Source organism: Sabethes cyaneus, chromosome 2, assembly GCF_943734655.1.
Source record: "Sabethes cyaneus chromosome 2, idSabCyanKW18_F2, whole genome shotgun sequence".
In the NCBI taxonomy this organism is placed as follows: domain Eukaryota; kingdom Metazoa; phylum Arthropoda; class Insecta; order Diptera; family Culicidae; genus Sabethes; species Sabethes cyaneus.
The window spans coordinates 217,065,593-217,085,511 of NC_071354.1; the positions used below are offsets into that span (position 1 = coordinate 217,065,593).

A 19,919-nucleotide genomic window follows, 5' to 3' on the forward strand; every position below is an offset into this window, starting at 1 on the left:
AATTTCATAATTAAACTTTACGTATTCTAGTGTCATCTATTTGCTTTTTTACGCCAATCCTGAAAGTATAATCAAATTAATTTTTATTTTTCTTCTATTTTCAGGTAAGTTTCAAATGCTGTGGGCCCGAAAAAGTTGTTGGTTTCATAGACGTAACAACAATAAAACTATGGGAAGATGTCAGTGCTCCGGGTAAAACCCCTGCGTGGAGTAAGTGAAGACTAAACCTAATTATCAAGATCAGGAACGTAGTTGCATCTAGCGTTAGAGAAACATTTAGCCGTTTTGATCATAGATTCCGATTCTCTCGGTTATAGTGAATCTAGATTATCGCAATAAAAAGTGTTTTTTCGTTAAAATTATAGAAAATTTATTTGAGTACCCCCGATTCGCTTTCAGTTGGACGCGAGGCGACACACGCGGGCTACTGCTAGTCCTGCACAATGATTTTATGCTGTCGGATTTACTACTGTAGAGAAAACAACATTATTGAGTGCTATTTAAATGTTGGGCTGTCTTGTTGCGAATTGATATTTATTGCTTGGGTATAAAACTTTTTCCGTTGAACTCTCGTTTACCTGAATAACACAAACACGCAAAATGCTGCATCGAGTAATCAACGAACTAACCCCTACCGATTCATTCAATGTCGTAATGAAGCTGTTTTATCACGGTATTGTAATTTCACTTCTATTCACGGAGCACGAAACGAAAAATAAACATGGAACAAAACATCGCCAGAAATGCCAAAATTTCCTCCAGCAAAATGCTTTCAGAGTTCCATTCCGCCTCATCGGGCGGTGGCCGCATAGCAGCGAGTCAAATGCCCCTAATCCAGCTTGTGACGGGAAAACAGTCCCTCTACTTAGTCGGTAGGCTGTGTCCCACTCACCAGAGGTCCAACCAAATTCCGCATTCCCTTTCCGTTGACCTTCCCCCACTCCCATCCCGTAATGCTTTCGACACCAACAGCAACTTCAAAGAACAGTTCAATTTACTTTCACTCTCCCTGTGGCCGGGTATTTTCCTAGAAATTGTTTGTTCTCGTGTTAATTACAGCCAGCCATTACCCAGTTGGGAAATGTTTTGCACGAGAATGGCCTGGGCCTAGAGGGAACTTTTTCCGGATTCGGGTTTGGTATTTGAATGGGATTGTCGATTCTGTTTCAGGCTGTGCTGAAATTAGGTTGACTGTATCAGGAGGCTGCCCCGTTACTTCCTCTCGATAAGTCGAATTAAGGGAAATAATGCGAAATCTAATTAAACATAAAGAGAATAACCAATTCTGAACGTAATTATGAATTCATTTCATATTATTTGTAATAAACACCAATGAATGCATTGATTTTATTACGTGACCAAGTTCATAGTGTGTTAAAATCACGTTTACTAATTGTGAAACACTGCAGCTGGACAGTTCCTTCAGTATCAAAATATCGTCAGTGCACTACTGACAATACACAATGCTCAATGCCACACTATACCACGTACGTTCTGACCGGTCCGGTGCAGTCCACATACTCTACCTACACGTATGTCTCCTTCTTCCATGCGAAGTGCACCGAAATGAAAAACCACAGAATCAACAAATAATAGTCGGACCTGAGTGCAGTTCAGCTGGCATTCAAATCAGACGTTCAACGCGCGGCTGCCCATTATCAATTCAGAGTTCAATTAAAATTGATTGAATTAACAGATAACACCGTCCTCCCGGGACCTCCTTCGCTCCGGGCTCGTGCTTCGCTGCCGTTGGAAGCCAACGACCATCCTCTCTTTCACGCCCGGCACGCGGCACGGAGCCTAAAACCCCGACCCGAGTTGAATTGCTATTTACATTTCGAGAATTTGTTTGCATTGCATGGATCTCCTCCTTTCGTGCCATTCCGGCTCCATCCATCCTATAATGGTGCGTGTTTAGATTCCTCTAGTCTACCGGTACTCGAGCTAGTGGGCGACCATCCGATCCCCACGGAGCAACACGACCGACAATGGACGAGCTTTTTGCTACACTATTCAGAAACTGTTATTTAGAGATTAAACTCCAAATTTGCATATGGCAGCAAAATGCATTCTATACACTGCTCGTGCACAATGGGTAAGCACGATCTCTCGTAGGATGTTAATGTCTGTAACAAAGTGCTCCGCGTCCACAGCCCGTAACCTCATCAGCACAAACACAGTTTTCAAAAAGGTTGCAACCAATTGACACTGCAACTGTATGCCGTTTGTGGTTTTGCATTCACTTCAAATGAGTATAGATGAATGCAAATTTGTCCGTACCGGTGGAGACTACCGGAAAGTCATCGGCCAAAAGGTCTTGACCACTTGCAGGAGTTAATAAGTTGAGAGCATTTGTTTAGCGACGGGAATCGACACTGACGACGGAGATTGTTTCGGAAGATGTTCCCATGGGAGCTGGCTGGCGAGCAGTAAATGTAAGCATCTGTTGTTGGGCTGCACTGAAAGCAGCGGCAGCCGTTACTGATGCAGTCGAGCGAGGAAAGTGCATTGAACTGCAAATTAATATTGTTGCAAAGCGTTCTTTTGTTTTTCCAGCCCATTGACCTGTGAAGGAAGTTGGATGGTCAAAGTTCGAGCAAGGCCTATCCTCGACGATGAATTAGCTAGGCGGAGAAACCAATCGAGCGTTTCAAGGGTTTTTGTGTTTGTATCAAAGGATGACTCTTCAGATAGTTGCAACTGTATCGCATTATAGTTTTTACTGGGTTTCAAGTTTTTGCATAGCTATTATTATCTTCTGCGCAATCAAGAGCTGCTTTGAGAATTAAGTAACTACTGAAAATCTAGTCACTTGGATAGTTGAACACCTAAAGGGTCAAATTGCAACACAAGAAAAGATTCGACAAAATTCAGTCGATCATTGTCAAATTTTCAGTGAATAAAATCGCAATTCAGCACCTGTTGGACTTTGTACGCGTGAAGTTTTTCATGTTTTTTTGCATCTTGCACGAAACATTTGCTTAAATTCAGTTCTTTTGCCACATATCTAACTGAACTGTTTGGATTCCTCTTGAAAGTTTGAACTGTTCGCTTGTTATACTTTACACTATATGAAGATTCATTTTAGTTACTTTTTTCTTTCGGATCGGTAGTCAAATGCTCCTTGTATCGATTTTTAATACAACTTGCCGTAGATTGTACCATTCCCGGCTTCCCAGTGCCCAACCATAAATTGAACTTGACACTAAATTAGAGTTTGGGTTTAAATCTGATCATGGATTTGACTTCAAATTAAACTCGTAATTGGATTTTGAATTGAGCTCAATATTGGACTTGAATTAAGATTTCAAATTCTACACTGGAGTAGAAATTGGACAGTAAATTTTAGTCGTAATTAAACAAAATCATACTAAAAATGGAATTTGAAACTTTTTATTTCCTTTTATATGGCTCTATAGGCGGTTGTGACGTAAACTCTTTTTTGAAAAAGAAAGAAGTGACTGATGCGAAAAATGATTAGTTGAATGTGCTGAAAAATTTCCATAGATATATTCGGTTGTGCGATGGAAGGTGGGCCCGTGGTGGTTAATCACACGAAGACTTGCCGCAGCAACTGTCGGCAACGCACTGCATGTTTCTATCGCATTGATCGAGTAGATAACAGTCTATCTTCTCAGCCGTAAAACAAAAAGCAGCCGTACAAATATAATCGCAAGAGGAGTGTGTGGTACGAAGGTAGAATGATGAAATTGGAAAATATAACAAAACAAGGTATTAGACTACCTAATATAATGGGCGGCAGTAGTTTGGTTAGTAAAACATTCGGGTACGAACCGAAAGAGCGTGGGTGTAAGCCCTACCTGCTATTGCTCAACCCAATATATACTACTTACTACTTAAGCAGCCGAGAGCCGCGGTGGCTCTTGCCGTATCAAGAATTCCTCTCCATTGATCTCGGTCCTGGACTACTCGTCGCCAATTCGTTGCGCGTCTCTACACACGCAAGTCGGCTTCAACCTGGTAGGTGGCTCGGCTAGTTGGGCACGTTGGGCTCCTCTATTTCTGGTGCCGATAGGGTTCTTAAAGAGAACGGATTTCACTGCACTAGTCTCCCAACTTTCGCCAGGTGTGCGATGGGAATCTCTCCAAGCAGTGCATGTAGCTCGTGATTCAGACGCCTCCGCTACTCTCTGCTTTCCGCTTGTACTCCTCCAAAATAGTCCACAAAACCTTTCGTTCAAATACGGCGTCCTCCGTAAGCAAAGTTACTGTCTCAAGTCCGTAGAGGACTACCGGTTTGATTAGCGTTTTATACATCGTCAATTTTATGCAGCGGCGTATGCTCCTAGATCGAAGCGTCTTGCGGAGGGAAAGGTAGGCTCCATTTCCAGCTTGAAGCGTTGTTGGATCTCCTTACTCGTATTATTGTCGGTGGTGACCAGAAATCTTAAATATATACGAACTCATCAACTACTTCCAGTTCATCGCCATCAATAGTCACTGTCCGTGGGAGGCAAACGTTGCTTTCTCAGAAGCCTCTTCCTACCATATATTTGATTTTCTACGCATTGATTTGTAACCCTATCCTTCTAGCCTCCGTTTTTTAGCCTGGTGCAGATTACGTCCCAAGTTTCTAGTAATGATGTCGAGGCCGTTCGTCGGATCACACCTTCAATAGCGATATTGAACAACATACAGGACAGTCCATCACCTTGCCGCAACCCTCAGCGCGATTCGAAAGGACTCGAGAGTGTCCCCGAACCGCGCATGTAGCACATCAGTCGCTCCAGAGTAGCTTTGATCAACCGCGTCAGTTTATCCGGAAAACCATACTCGTGCATTATCTGGCACAGCTGTTCTCGTTCAACTGTATCGCATGCTGCCCTGAAATCTACGAAAATATGATGCGTGGGCACGTTCTACTCTCGACATGTTTGAAGAATTTGTCGGAGAGTGAAAATTTGATCCGTAGTAGCACGAGCTCCCATAAAGCCCGCCTGATACTGCCCTACGAATTCTCTTGCTACTGGGGATAGACGACGCAACAAAATCTGGGAGAGCACCTTGTAGGCGGCGTTGAAATCTAGCCAATCGCCCTTTTTGCAGATGGAAAAGACTTCCATCCACTCCTCCTCCCAAATCTTAGAAATTATCCAATGAAGTGCCGTTGCTAGCGGTTCATGGCCATTTTTGTAGAACTCTGCCGGGAGTCGGTCCTTTCCGGCGGCAGTCGAAATTTTACCTAAAATTGGACTTGCAATTGGACCTGAAATCGGACTTGAAATCAGCACAAAATTTGACACGAAATTCAGTGTAATTTTGAAGCAATACAGGTTGAAGCTTTATTTCAAATTGAGCTGGAAGTTGGACTTTAAATTGAACTCGATGTTGGACTTCAAGCGGGACTTGAAATTGCTGGGACAATTGCAGGGCTACCCGAGCTGGAGCGAAGAGCAAAATAATATAAAAACAATATCAAACTGTGTTATAATGCTATATTTTGTTATTGAATAGATATGGAGATACATTGATAACACATTTTGTTATTGAGTAGATATGTTAAATAGTGGTTGTAAGATGAGTTTAATAACTAATTTTCTTATCATATCTTATTTTGACCTTAAAATGACATTCGATATATTTCATAAAAATTTGCTTATTGATTAAAAAGATTTTAGATTATAAATTTTTTATAAAATGATTTTTTAATATCTCATATGCTACTGCATTTGTTATTTAATACCTTAAAAATACTAAAATATGTTATTCTAAACTCTGAATACAGTCATGTTATTGCTTTGTTATTCAAATAACACAAGTAGTTATTCTTTTGGCATTAAAAGAGCAAAATTTTGATATTATTTTTTGTTATTTTACCAACTATGTCAGCCAACACAAAACCAAATTTTGATACGAGTTATTCGATTTCCATAACACATTTTGATATCATTTTGCTCTTCGCTCCTGCTCGGGTAGTGCTGCGTTTTTAAGGACTATAGCATTCTCCCCCATCGTCGAGCATTCGACGACTGGCTTGTTAGATTTAGTGTCATACCCCGAAGCCAACTGGGAAGCGATAAATTAGATATTTTTATCGATTGTGCGGAATTGTTTTAAGTTCAGCCTTAGGTATACCCAACGCGAATTTTTATTTATGAGTAAAGCGGCTTCGCTTAAGTTCTTAGCTACTATTCAAAACACGATGTTGTCTGCAAGATTATTGACATCACAAAAATGTAAAGCCTGTCGCAAACCATTTATACACATGAAAAATAACATTTATCCTAACACACTTCTCTGGGGAACATCAAGATTTTTACCTACTGAACTAGATACAGCATCAATGAAACTGTTTTCCACAGTAGATTTGTAGATACAGAACGCATTACTCGTTATTCCAAAGCATTTGATTGCTCTCAACAATTAGCATCTAGAAATTGTTTCAAAAGCGCGTTCAAGGTACAAAGCAGCAACTACTGTGTCGTTATACTCTAAGTAGTTAATCAATTTTACAAACAGCAAGTTCAATGCGGATTCACAAGAATGGCTTCCGGGATAGCCCAAATATTTCGGAATGGACAAGGAATTACTACTTAACGTATGCAATAAAAAATGCACTAATTTCGGATGGCGTTAAAACCATACTACAGAAGATAATTCAATGGAACAAATTATCCTTGAATCATACGTAATGTTCGTTAACCCTTAATTAATTAACCAGGTCACCTGTATCTATGTCGAGATCTTCGATTTCCAGTTTCGAACTGTTCCTTTTGAAATATCGTCAGAAGACTGCAGATACTTGTTATTTCGATAATTTTACGTAAATTGAGACGGTTATAACACAAATTCTATGTTAATAATCGAGTGCTGCGACTGCTCGAATTTTGTCGGATTTTCAGTCAGTTAGTCTATGGTTAAGCCTTCTACAAAAATACTTTCACGCACTTCCGGCCAGCACCTTACCCATGATGAATGCTTAGAAATCTCAAGGTCAATTTATGAAATACGCCTGAATAAATGCAATATACTGCTCATTCTTTGCTGTTTCTAGATGAAATGAACACAGCATTGCCAACCTGAAACCAACGATACGAGTGAATGACATGCGTTCATGTTCGTGTTGTTCTCTATATTCATTCATTCTCGACTATAGTGATTGAAATCAAATGTGAACTATGCATTCATTTTGAACTGCCGTCAAACGGCAAACGTAATTACAATACACGTAAATATTTCTCCGAAATTATAATTGATTTTCTTCAGCCAGGTTTTGGTTTATTTTAAAAAGCAGGTAGTTAAAAACTAAACTTTGAGATCTAAAATACCAGTCAAGAGCAAGAAAATTGACTGACAGGTTAGTCGAGCTATCTTCAGCACTGAAATTCATGAATAAATTGTTTTGAAGGGTGGAAAACTGAACAAGACAAACACTGTCAGCAATTCAGTAGTCATGTCCATAAGCAGGCAGATTAAAGAATACCACCAGGGGTAAGACCGTATTCGCTGAATACATTTTATAGTCGCCTTCATGCAGGGCTGTCAATTTTTTCGGGCACTGCCCATGATCGATGAAAAGATAGAAGTCGGCTTGGTCTTCAACTCTTTCGTGGTCTTAGTGATCAGCTGCTTCTCCGTTTTGGCCAGAACATTATTCAGGTGGATCCTCCGTTTGAGGTTAGCATTAGCATTAGCTTTAGCATTAGCATTAGCATTAGCATATGAGGCTGCACACATCGTCAAAGGCTATATAATCGCATTATATACCTGACTACGTCCGAACAACCGCAGGGGAAATGGGCAGAAACGTGAATGATAGCATCTACTTTTGAAAGTGCAGGGAACCCATACTACTTTCATAGATATTACAGGAAAACAGAGGATAGCGTGTTAGTAGGGCAAGGTTAACAATAAGGATCATGAGGATTCAATAATTAAGTATGTATATATAGTATATATGGAGTATACAGGTTGTTAGGTAACTTAGTGCAGATATTTCAGGGGCTGATAGAGGATCGCAACTGACGAAAAAATCTTTCTACGCATATGGTCAAATCTCAATCGTTACAGAGTTATTAGACATTTTTGTTTTCGGTTCATTTTGCCTTAAATTATCTCTGGTACAAAAACTATATCAAGCCCAATTCTGTTACTTTCATCCAAAAACAGAGAAAATTTTGTATTAAAATTTGTTTTTAAACCTCCTATTTCATAAGATTAAGGAACTTTTTAAAAGCAAAAAGCTTTGAAATAAGTGTTTCTCAAGACGTTTTTATCGAACTTCTCCTAGAAATGTGTGATAAAACTAATAAAAGCTATTTACCAATTTAAAACTCTAGTACCGTCCTACAATTAGTTCTTCGACGTAAAACGTCTATCTCTTTAAGTTTCGTTGCAATTTCATTTTAAACGTGTGGTTTTGGGCGTTGAATTAGTGTCTGAAAACTGCTCGAATTCATACATCACGCATAGCACACTAGATTAACGGGTGCGACGGACACGGTTAGATGCATATGAAAACAGTTTCGAAACTGACTTCTCGGTTCTCTCTGGGACGTTTGTTAAAGTATTCAAATGTATTCTCCGGAAGGAATCACGAACATTCACCTTTGTTATGGCATCGCTAATTGTGCAGCAACGACAGCCCAGCAGGAGTATGGTTGTAGATTTTCTGTAGATTTCGTCAGCTACCTAATGCAAGTGAACACAAATCCAAAAGTGTTCGTTTTGTTGCACAATGATTTTAAGTCAGGGACGAACATGACAACGCAGCGTGCGTCACTCCTGAGAAGGAACGTTGTTTTCAACGAGGCTTCGAGGAAAGTCTCAGCGTCATCAGCAAGTGGCGTCGGCGATTGATCATAAAATTTTGCGGATTGTGGAAAATGATTTCAAGACAAGCACAAGGCAAATTGCGACGCGGTCCCTTGTCACCCTTGTGTTCATCGCACGCGGTAATCTAGCGTGCTATGCATGATGTATGAATTCTTGCAGTTTTCAGATACTAATTCAACACGTAATACGATACATTTAAAATGAAATTGCATCGAAACTAAAAGAGATAGATGTTTTACGCCAAAGAACGAATTGGAAAACGGTACCAGAGCTTTAACTTGGTGAATAACAATAATCAGTATTATCACACATTTTTTGGAGAAATTCGATAAAAACGTCTTGAGAAACACTTATTTCAATGCGTTTTGCTTTTAAAAAGTTACTGAAATTCATGACGTAGGATGTTTAAGACCAATTTCTTGTGCAAGATTTTCTTAGCTTTCGAATTAAAGTAACAGAATTGAGCTAGCTAGCATACTTTTTGTTCCAAAGCTAATTTAAGACAAACAGAACCGAAAACTAAAAATGTTCAATAACTCTGTAACAATTAAGATTTGACCATATGCGTAGAATAATTTTTTCGTCAAATATGGTCCTCTATCACCCTCTGAAATATCTGCACTAAGCTACCTAACACCCTGTATATGGGCAAAAATAGAACAATCTCACCAGCAATCCATCGAGTGAAATATAGTTGCGTCATTGGAGTTTCTTTCAATGCATCTTTAATAGAATAATTTATTTTTCGCTCTGATATCCATGTGCATTATTTAAACTTGTTGTGACCAAAGTTTTTATTGTACAGTAGGAAATACTTGATGAGCTAAAACGAAACATATAATTAAAATAACAAATTAGGCTTACCTGCTACCAAGTTCTTGTGGTTTAGCCGTCTGTCCAAAATCTCAGTTTTGAGATCAGGCATCTGGAACCACGCGGTATCGCACCTACTAGCTTAGCTACTCAATAGAGTATTACCGGGTTTGGCCGCGTGTAGGCGCTAGGTAGGGGCTTGGGCTGGCCAAAGCTATGTTGGTCGCTTTCTCGCTTGCCTTCCCCATTTCATACCCGGGTAGATCATCCGCTTGAGGTTTCTCCAAAAATGTTTATCGGTGGCGGCTGGATGATGTTGGGAGAATTAGTGGTCGTCGGTACAACGCTTATCTCCAGCCAGTCTATCTCCTCCATTGAACTTTTGGCATAATAAACCGACGCCAGGTCTGGCCAAAAGACCACATCCTCCTACGTGTGATACTTCTTGAGCAAGATAGCAACTTCCGGTAGACACTTCGTACTGTGCGTACGTACTGTGAAAGAACAGCCAGCGGCTTGGACACTCCCTTCTTTGGGAACTTGGTTCCGAAGTGCGGAACAAAGAAGTCTCGGTCTTCATCTTCAGCCTATACTGCACCAGGCTTCCGTGTGACGCTGTCGCGTTTCTCCAAAAGAAAGAGGATATTATAAATGGCGGTTCGGCTATATTCGGTGGGCACGAAGGGCCTCACGATGTCCAAAATCTTCAGTCCGGGGAGGTCCTGGCGTTACGAACAAAGCATTGAGCGTAGTTACTTGACTGTTTTCGCCATGGCTGGTGCAAATCAATTGGTAACACTGTCATTTTTTTTTCGGCGGATTCGATGGTAAAACTTTAAAATTAAAGCTTTTATGAACGTCTTAGTGGAATACGAAAGTTCGTAAACAGACACTGATGAAGCCTGCAAGTCGTAGCTGAAATGCGTATCTGTCGTGAATAAAATTAATACTGGAACCGTAAAAAGATTTTCTTTCATTTAATTTAATTTGAAAATTTCAAATGCAATAAAAGAATGTTGGTAGAAGGTTTTGCATGAAAATGTGCAACCATCTACTGTCGCTAATATTTTTATCCACTTCGCGTTTGACTGCCGGTCGAATTTCAAATCTACTAACTATTTACCGACTACTTCCGCCGGTACTTACCGTGCTTCCTATGAATCCTGACGTAAGTTTAGAAACTGTTACGTGCGCACATGAATCACAAACGTAAAGAAAGTCCCGCTGTGTGTTGTTTTTCTCGTGTGTTCGATAAAACAGCATGCCATGTGTGAACGAAAGAAACCGAGCGTCCGACGACGACGGGAAGAAAATTTACGGGTGTGTGACTCCCCACAGTGAATCAGCTTGAAGTGTCGCCCGTTAGCTCCAACCAGAATCGCGTAGTCAAATAGGTAAGTACCTAACTTCTTTCGTGAGAAGGATGGTCCTACCGGCGAAGAACAACGCTGCTGGTCTATGAGTTATTGAGCACCGGTTTGCGGTGGGTTCTTTGTGCGTTTTCGAAGGAAACCATATCAATCATTCACCGGTGTTTTTGCTGCGATGTGATTTGCGGTGTGGTTGGGTTTTCATTTGTCGAACCGGCGCGGCGCGGTGTCGGGGTCACGCGGTGGTAATCAAAGCGGATTTGTTACCAAGGTACCGAGGCGCAAGTTGACCACGAGGTGATTAATGAGAAATCATTTGTTACCGATGAAACTTTGGTGAATTTGATGGAATTCTCCTCCGAATCCGAAAGGTTGTTTGGTTGGTCATCGTTGGACCGACTGTAAGTAACTCGAAAGAATTGGGACGTACGCTTTTGAAATACCTACTTTACAATTCGACCTCTAATTAATTATAGAAGTTACCACACTACGATGTACTGTTAGGTGAAATGTCGTACTTAACTATTCACAACTGACGGCTGATGTTTTTATTTAAACCATGGAATGTGGAAACTTTTCTAGAGCAAAACTTTATAATTTAAATGAGGCTTGTTTATATTCTGTAAACTATGCTATGCCTGTATCAAACCACAAGTGCAGTTTTTCAATGACGCTCAGTGAAAGCGTTCGAAAAGTTTGTTAATTTATTGAGAAACACTAATTAAAAAGCACAACTTTCATCAACTTCGAGTAGAGCATACTGTAGGTATATCCGGTGCAACCGAAGGCAAAAAAATCCACCTGAAAGTAAACGTGACAAAGTTTTGCCCGTATCAGACACTGATTCACACTAGGACCACTTATCGTCAGCACCCTTGGAAGGTGCTACATCGTCCGGCTGTCTGTGCATATCGCCGGGTTTAACCTGCCAAAGGATAATAATAACAGCGTTTGAAGGATTATGCAAGTTTACTTTCCACTACAGCTTAGCTTGCAGAACCTCAACCACCCAAGAGAAGAACAGTCTTGTGAGGAAGGCTGCATGATCGATGCTCCCTCGCTGATACCGCCTGACGTGACGTGACGTGGGGTGGCTGGGAGGAATCAGTCAGTAAGGAGGGGCTGAACCGGGCTCACCGTGTGTCCGAAAAGAAGATCGAACGAAGCATATTATAGTGGTTGGTGCATGGCATGGCATGTCGGCACGAGAAGAAGATTGTAACAGATGATACCCCGAGGCTGTTTGTTTTGTTCTCCTTTTCGGTGTTTTCCAACGAGATGGGATTCCTCGGCAACAAAAAAGTGTTGAGAAGTGGATCAGAAAGATGATGGTAATGCAATTGGAACTTTACTTTCGGGGAAAGGTTAATCGAGTGCATGTTTTTGCTAAAGATTGTTTCTTTTTTTTTGCGAAGAGGGTTAATGCGGACCAGACGGGACAGATGGTAATCAATGATATGATTAGACATATTGTGTTAATGGTATGTTTCTATTGCTCCGGGCGTAACCGAAAGGGGCTTATACAAGTAGAGAAAGCTCGTGATTTTATTTGTTTTGTACATTTCAAAATATTTGCTAAATCCTATTATAAAGTGAATAGAGAAATTTAGGAAACATTCAAGCTTCACTTCAATTCAATTTGCTTTTTACACTTTCCGTAATCGTTTCTATAAATTGATAGTAATCACATCTGAAATTCAAAATATTTGTCATAGTTGGTTAATTCCTAATAAGCAAATGACTTCAATCTCGAAGTAATTAGTCTAATCGACTTAGTAAAGCAAGCCATTTTCTGTGCTCCGAACCAGCTTCAGATGACAACAATAGATAGTCCCTTCACGCTCGAAATTTCTTCCCCAAAAGGAAAGGGAAAAATGTACGAATTTTTCGTTATCGTTCCATTTACACCTGTTTTTCCCGGAAGCACTCATTTAGCATCGTTTGTCGTTCCGCCGCCGCCGTCTGTCGGGTGGGTTTCTTCCGTCGACGTCAACCCATGCGCAAGACCTATCTAATGACAGCATTTATTCATTTTGTACAGCAACGTACGAACGCGAGAAAATCATTTCCAACTCTCAACTCGCCCTCCTGTCTGGTCCCATCTACTCTGATGCGACCGAAAATCGCATCTGTCCTGTCTCCGTTCGTTTTCATCGTCGCGTCGCCATCGTCGTCGTCGTCGTCGTCATCGTCATCGGAGACTGGTATCATAATAATTTATTTTAAATTTAATGCAATCAGTGCCCGCCAGGCAACCAACTAGCTATTCAAAAGCCCTGAATGTCTGTTTCGCTCGGAAGGAACCAGCTTGGCTGCGTCGCGTGCTGATGCTGTCCCCATACTGTTTGGGAATAGCTCGCAAATTTCGTTCCGACCCGGGTGTCTGGCTGGTGTACAACCAAATGAAAATTTGTCAAGTGGAAATTTATTAAATTAATAGAGCAAGCAGTTCCCCAGCCAGTCGTGCCTCTCGCAAAAATGTTATGCAGATAGTAGAACTTCCCAAATAATCTGGAAAATGTTAAACTTCTTCCCATTTATTTAATCACTATTGGTCCAAAAATTCTCAGCACAAAACATGTGCTATATTTCGAATAACTCAGACAGATACATGGAAATACCATTTCCATACGCTGAGCCAGAATTCCAGCACGTGCCACAAATCAGTTTTGTGTCTGTGCGGTGAGGTTGGTTGGAACTGCAGTTATTTTCCGGTTGCGATTTTGACGCGACAAATGAAACGTGCACTCTCAATTCAGTTGATTCCGGGCGGTAAATATTATACCGAGAACCTATTCTTTCGACTGAAAAAAAGAAAGAAAAACATCAGTTCTGGCAGAATGCAAACCTTAACATTTTTGCACAAAAAATACCCTTAAAATCTGTATCACCAGCAGCAGCAGCAGCCTTCTCCGTGCCGCTGGGCTCGATGTCATATGGCACTGCGGCGTATAAACATTTGCTTCTGCTGCTTCTATGGAGTGTGCCTGAAACAGGACGATGATGTATAAGGAAAATGTTAACAACCCAGCTTCAAAGGTGATTTCCGGCCGAATAAAGTTAACGGTGTAAGGGGTTGCAGATAGGGTTGACTGCTGGTTGCTTCCCGCCAGTCCGCACCGGTATCGTGTCCGTATTGAGTTCAAACGGTGTACGTAGACGTCAAGTGACTTGGGTGGTAATTTTCATTATCCCGAACGGTACCGGTCGGTCGGTGGTACGATGGATGCGGTGGATTTGCATGCAGTGCGCTCAAGTGGGGTGTCTGTGAAGTGTGTGTAATGATGCTGATTGTTATTTCAGCGAGTGGTGACACTTGCCAGACTTACGGTGCACGTAAAGAGCGGTAGAATGTGTGAAGGAGATGATGATGCTGATGACGAGGATGATGCTGTGCTGAAAATTCGTCCCGGAATAACGAGATGTGCTCATGATCTTGATAGCGTAAATTTAATAATACGTTAATGAGTCGAAAGAGATTTGAGTTTGTGCCATATCTTGTAATAGTATTATGGTTTACTGGAGAACGATGAATATCGACAGGTTATACTGAAAAGTTTTCATGCTTTTGTGAAGTACATAAAAATGTTTTAGTTTGATTATACTGTAGCATTTAAAAAAAAAGTTTGACAGTCGTATAAAACCAAGGTAATTACCGGCACACTCCAGCACATCAAATCTATGTGTATATTATCAAAACGTATGTGGTCTTTGACCCAAAACTGATGATTTTCTTGTTTCTGTACTCGACTTAGGCTATGGAATTATTGCCGTAACAAACCCTAGTGAGAAATTTTATTCACAACAATTTTGCACGGAAGCGACTGGACCAAAAGCAAAATTATGGGACAGTCTTACTTTGTCAAAATAATGCGAGTCAAAAGATGATTCCATAGATGATTCCATGAGCATGAATTGACGTTACAATTATGCTGATTAATAACGACTTTGCCGAAAGCAACGAGTAAAAAGTCACAATTAAGCCGAGGCCTGCAATGGATGGTCCGTCAAATGATTCAGATTCTGTTGAAATCTAAGCCCTCTGCTGACAAGGACCGACCGCATGGACTGACTAATAAAATAGTTTTGGTTCCGGGTTCCGGTAAACGTTCTCGGCGATCAGAGCTTCTTGGGAACGAAGAGTTCGACTTGGAGTGAAAGGGTTCGCGAAGAAGTCAAAACGTCAGGAAACGAACGGAAGTAAGTTGGTGTACAATCTCGCTTCACCTGGTCTAACCATGTTATTCGCTGCGCTCTTGGTCGTCTTGTCCCTACCGGATTCGAGGCGAACATCATCTCTGCAGGGTAGTTGTCCGGCATTCTTGTAACATGCCCTGCCCATCGTATCCGTCCAGCTTTAGCCACCTTTTGGATACTGGGTTCGCCATAGAGCTGTGCGAGTGCAGGGTTCTCCCTCCATCTCCATACTTCGTTCTCCTGAACGCCGCCGAAGATCGTTCTTAGCACTCGTCGTTCGAAAACTCCAAGCACTCGAAGGTCCTCCCTCGAGCATTGTCCATGTTTCATACCCGTAGAGGAAAACTTCTGCTCGATCGCAATTGCTTGTAAAACCCATAGTAAGCACGACTTCCACTGATTATACGCCTCCGAATCTCGCGACTGGTATCATTGTGCGCCGTTACCAGTGAGCCAAGGTAGACAAATTTGTCGACTACTTCAAACTCATCGCCGTCGATCAATATACTACTGCCCAAGCTACGTCGGGCGGCCTCGGTTCCGCCGGCCAGCATGTAATTTGTTTTAGACGTATTTATCTTTAACCCAAACTTTAGTCTGGTATACTGTTCAGCCACCGCCACAGATGTTCTGTCGATAATATCCACGTCATCGGCAAAGCAGACGAATTGACTAGATTTGTTGAAGATCGTGCCCAGCGTGTTGATACCCGCTCGGTTCATAACACCTTGTAGCGGTATGTTGAACAGCAGACATGAGAGACCATCACCTTGATGAATACCTCTGTGTGATTCGAATGAACTTGGCAATCCACCCGAAATCCGAACACAGCACTGTACACCATCCATCGTAGATTTCATCAATTTGATGAGCTGCCTAGGGAAGCTGTTCTCGTCCATCCATTTTCCATAGGTCTTTCCGGTCGATGGTATCATATGCGGCTTTGAAGTCAACAAATAAATGGTGCGCGGGAACTCTGTATTCACGACCCTTTTGAAGGATCTGCCGCAGTGTAAATATTTAATCCGTTGTAGATCGACCTTCGATGAAGCCAACTTGATAAGCTCCCACAAATCTGTTCGCAATTGATGATAGTCGGCGGAAAATTATTTGGGACAGCACTTTATAGGCGGCATTGAGAACGGTGATCGCTCGATAGTTCTCGCAGTCTAACTTGTCGCCCTTTTTATAGATCGGGCAGATAACCCCGTCTTTCCACTTCTCCGGAAGCTGCTCCGTTTCCCAAATTCTAACAATCAGCCGTTGTATACAAACGGCCAGCTTTTCTGGTCCCATTTTAATAAGCTCCGCTCCGATGCTATCTTACCCAACTAACTTGTTATTCTTTAGCTGCATGAAGGCCTCTACTTCGCCTATCGTTGGGTCTGGCATCACTTCTCCGTTTGTTGCACCGTCGAAATCGCTCTCCTCGCCGCCATGGTTCTCCGCCTGGGCGCAGTTCAGGTGTTCGTCGAAGTGCTGCTTCCACCTATCGGGCACCTCACGGTTATCCGTCAGAATAAATCAGAAATACTGGAGTAGCAACGACCGTAGAGACCCAAAATGATTTCTACTTACGGATTGTCTTCAAAGCTTGAAAAAAAATCGTGAGTTGATTGTGACTGTGTGAATGCGTACGCTTTCTCCACTCAACTTACGCTTTGAAAACAATTTTATGACTGTTTTTTGAATCCAGTCAATCAGTCTCTTGTGCTTCTTGTTGGGGGTTGAATGCCCTTGGTACAGTATATCACTTATGCTAGTATCAGAACATGCCTCGCGCTGTATACCATCTCGGCAGTGTTACATTGCGTCGCCGATTCGACGAGCTGTCTGAATAGTTTGGTGCATCGTCGTGTCGGCAATCATCGTTGTCGTCTAGATTCGGACCGCGTTCAAAGACCATAATTATGCATTCAAACTTTTGTTCGATGAAACCAGGGCGTATGAACAGAGTTTTATCTGTTTCTATTTTTGTTAATAATAGCGTTAATATAGGAAGAAAATTAGTATAAGGCCTAATTGTTATCAAAACTGCTTGGTACTACTATTAAATAAAATGATTTGGTGAGCGCGATCGGTGATGAATTCGGTAGTAAATTGTTGGAAAATGGCTCGGTATGACCATTTCTATGGAACGGCTCGGTACGACCGTTTAACAAATGAGCTGGTGACAATATTGATTTCAAACGGCTTAGTACAACCGTGATATAAAGTAGTGCGGTGGCTAATACAAAAATTGAGAATTTAGAACAAGTTTTAGAAAATGGCTGAGTACGATCATTGTGGTGTGAAGTACATGGTTCGGTACAACCATCAATGAGTAAAATGATCCTATTAGATCATTGTTGAATGGTGTATATGGTTCGGTACGACCATAAATGAACTAAATGATTTCGTACGATCATTGTTGAATCATGTATATGGTTCGGTACGACCATAGATGAGTTAAATGATTTGGTACGATCATTGTTGAATGATGTATATGGTTCGGTACGACCACAGATGAGTTAAATGATCCGATACGATCATTGTTGAATGATGTATATGGTTCGGTACGACCATAGATGAACTAAATGACTTGGTACGATCATTGTAGAATGATGTATATGGTTCGGTACGACCATAAATGAACCCATCGATTTGGTACGATGATTGTTGAATGATGTATATGGTTCGGTGCGACCATAGATGAACCAAATGATTTGGTACGATCATTGTTGAATGATGTATATGGTTCGGTTCGACCATAGATGAGTTAAATGATTCGATACGATCATTGTTGAATGATGTATATGGTTCGGCACGATCATAAATGAACCAAATGATTTGGTACGATCATTGTTGCATGATGTATGTGGTTCGGTACGACCATAGATGAGTTAAATGATGCGATACAATCATTTTTGCATGATTTATATGGTTCGGTACGACCAAAGATGAACCAAATGAGTTGGTACGATCATTGTGGAATGATGTATATGATTCGGCACGACCATGGATGAGTTAATTGATTCGATACGATCATTGTTGAATGATGTATATGGTTCGGTACGACCATAAATGAACCCAATGATTTGGTACGTTGATTATTGAATGATGTCTATGGTTCGGTACGACCATTAATGAACCAAATGATTTGGTACGATCATTACTGAGTGATGTATATGGTTCGGTACGACCATAGATGAGTTAAATGATTCGATACAATCATCGTTGAATGATGTATATAGTTCGGTACGACCATACATGCACTAAATGACTTGGTACGATCATTGTTGAATGATGTATATGTTTCGATACAACCATAAATGAACTAAATCATTTCGTACGATCATTTGTGAATGATGTGTATGGTTCGGTACGACAGTAGGTAAACAAGCTATGAGAAGAAATAAAAGAAATAAGAGGAAAAGATATAGACCGGTAAGACCATAGACAGATGAAACTGCACGATATGACCAGAGATAAATAAAATGGTTTTATATGATCATTGTCGAAATAACAGTTTTATTTAGTGTGAATCAAGTACCAGATTATATGCATAAGTAGCCATACAGGTTTGATCTATTGCTTTATTTGGATTTTTGGTAGTTAAAATGGTTGATGTCATGAATCTTATGATATGTTATGAATGTTAAGTGAAATGAACAAGAAGTAAAGGTACTTCGTATTGTCTCGACAGAGTCCCCAGGCAGAGAATTCTTCGGGTTCAGAAGGACACAATATAGCGGGTGAAGAAAAATTTTCTTGACAGATTAGAACGAAGGATAGTTTTCCACATTGCTGAAAAGACAAAAACAGCAATTACGTGAAGGCAAAGTTGCTCTTAGGCTTACCCTACGAGTTGAATCATCTTCAATGCCGAAAAATTCGAAAACTTGTGTTTCCTCTCAGAGAAAAGTCAATGATATGGAAGGGGATGTACTAGGATATGCATCTGTTTTCACCAGGTAACTTAACCAGGTATCAGTAAGTCGTGTTCTTAATGGTGTCGATTTAAAATGAGTTTCGAAATTGCTAAGGATTTCAATAATACAAGTGCTAGTAGTGATGCCGAACTGATGCACCTTTCGAGTGATCAAATACAGGGATTTACCTCTGCCACAAACTCACGCACAATTTCATTGAAAATAGTTATTTTCAGGATTTTGTTTGCTTGGGATATATCAGTCGAATGCATGACAAAGTCGGTTTTTATCTCCAAATAAATATAGTAAATGGCAAAGTCGTTAATTTTTTTTATGAAGTATGTAAGTTAGGCTTTTTTTCTATGCTTTTATATTAAGTTTTTTTCATATTTCATCATGTGTGAAGAGGAGATGTTGGGGGTTGAATGCCCTTGGTACAGTATATCACTTATGCTAGTATCAGAACGTGCCTAGCGCTATATACCATTTCGGCAGCGTTATACTGTGCCGCCGATGCGACGAGCTGTCTGCATAGTTCGGTGCATCGTCGTGTCGGCAATCATCGTTGTTGTCTAGATTCCGATCGCGTTCAAAGACCTGATTGCTAAGCACAGTCAGTCGTATTCAGTTGACTAAACAATAAAGGCTTGGGCGATTCTTTGTGGCTGTAGTTCTGACTGCACACTTCTGCCATGTACAATCTGTGCAGTCTCTCATGTTTTCGTTTCTCTTTTTGTCTCCAAATCGGCAAAAGTTTGTCGCTCGACGTCGGTCCGGCGCAAACAAAATATTCGTTTGTGTTGGACGGCGTCTGACCGACTTCTTTCATGCA

The 19,919-nt window shown here is 41.0% G+C and overlaps 1 protein-coding gene across 4 annotated transcripts in view; it reads left to right on the forward strand.

Annotated features, from left to right (window-relative positions):
* The window catches only part of LOC128738919 (neogenin), a 262,831-nt gene that overhangs the window by 117,589 nt on the left and 125,323 nt on the right, over window positions 1–19,919 (forward strand). The window lies entirely within an intron of this gene.